At 31.3% G+C, this 1465-nt stretch overlaps 1 non-coding gene across 1 annotated transcript; it reads left to right on the forward strand.

Annotated features, from left to right (window-relative positions):
• The first annotated feature begins 427 nt into the window (after positions 1–427).
• Positions 428–504, forward strand: J4E79_011848. The gene has a single exon. It is a non-coding gene; the product is annotated as a tRNA-Val (tRNA).
• Positions 505–1465: the final 961 nt, after the last annotated feature.

A 1465-nucleotide genomic window follows, 5' to 3' on the forward strand; every position in this document is an offset into this window, starting at 1 on the left:
ATTATTCAATTACATTAAATAAACGTAGAAATAACCCGCAATGTTCAGAAATTTGTGGTATCCTTCATTCGAGTATGCCAATTGTTGTAGAATCAGTTTCCTTAGAGAAATTCTTATCTTGATTACAAGAACAATAGTTGGATAAAACCCATCTAATAACTCTAGACCCGCCGGAACGGCGGGCCTTTTCCGCTCCCCAAGGGTCAAAGACCTTCGGAGAGGGGACTAGATAGATTTTATTAAAATAATTGTCTTGTACAATTAACATGTTATGAAAGGTAACACCTTACCAGATAGTATAACATATCCCAGTATATACATCTTATGAAGTAACTGGTTAATTGCAGTCTACAATTTATACAGCAATTAAGGGTGGGGGGAGAAGAGTAAAATAAACTTTTGCTTAAAGCCCCCCCCCCCATAAAAAAAGAAATTAGCTCCATTGGTAGAGCATCCATTTTACACGCGGCAGGTTAAGTGTTCGATTCACTTATTTTCAACTTATTTTTCATAATTACACACCTATCTTAAAGGGAAAATGGTTAAATTTAACCATAATAAACATAAAAATTCATAGTAATGTAGTAAGGATGTACAATATTAATTAAACTTATAACTTTCATTGCTTTGCCCTAATTTATACCAATAATTCATAACAATATTCTATGTTAAACATATTCAAAAATAAACAAAATAGTTTAAACCGTAAACTATCTATCAATAAAAATTTTCTTATAGGGTTTATTAGTAGTATAACTACTGCTGCGATGGGCTATATATTAAGACTTATTCTTTTAAATTATTTAGAATATGACGTTTTTACTAATCTAGATAATTGAACTGTTAGCTTTAGTTACTTTTGCTCTTTAGGTGGTAGTCGTTTTGTAATTAATGAATGACTTAAAGAAAATACTTTCCGAATGCATTCTTGTGGTGGTACTAACCCAGTTGGGTATATTAGTACTATGCAAGCTCCTAATGATCCAGGTATAGGTAGCTCTACACCAGCTGGTAGTTCTGGTGCTTTAATTACAGATGATCGTTTAAAATTACAGCAAAGACTTACTAAAATAGAAGAAAAAGTACAGTACTTTGGGGAACAATATGACGCTGCTAAATATGATTTGGATCAAATTGTACCTAAAAGAGCTTTTTTCATAGAAAGAGGTGAGGAACACCTATGACAAATGGAACATCAAAAAGCTGTTTCTGCAATAAATGATTGTCGTACTAATCTATCTAGTGAATTGAGAATGCAACAAATATTAAAAACCAAATTAGAAAACGAAGATTATTCTATGTCTTCTGCATCTGCTACTACTAAACGTAGCTTCACTCATAGTTCTATGTCTAATGATGATTTCAGTACACGTATTAATAAACGTACATCTGATAATCAATAATTTTATGTAGTTAAAAGCTTTAAGTTAATACATAAAAATAACTTATATAGTTTACCAAATTA

The sequence above is a fragment of the Alternaria viburni genome, assembly GCF_023758015.1.
Source record: "Alternaria viburni strain BMP 2772 chromosome Unknown scaffold_97, whole genome shotgun sequence".
In the NCBI taxonomy this organism is placed as follows: Eukaryota; Fungi; Ascomycota; class Dothideomycetes; order Pleosporales; family Pleosporaceae; genus Alternaria; species Alternaria viburni.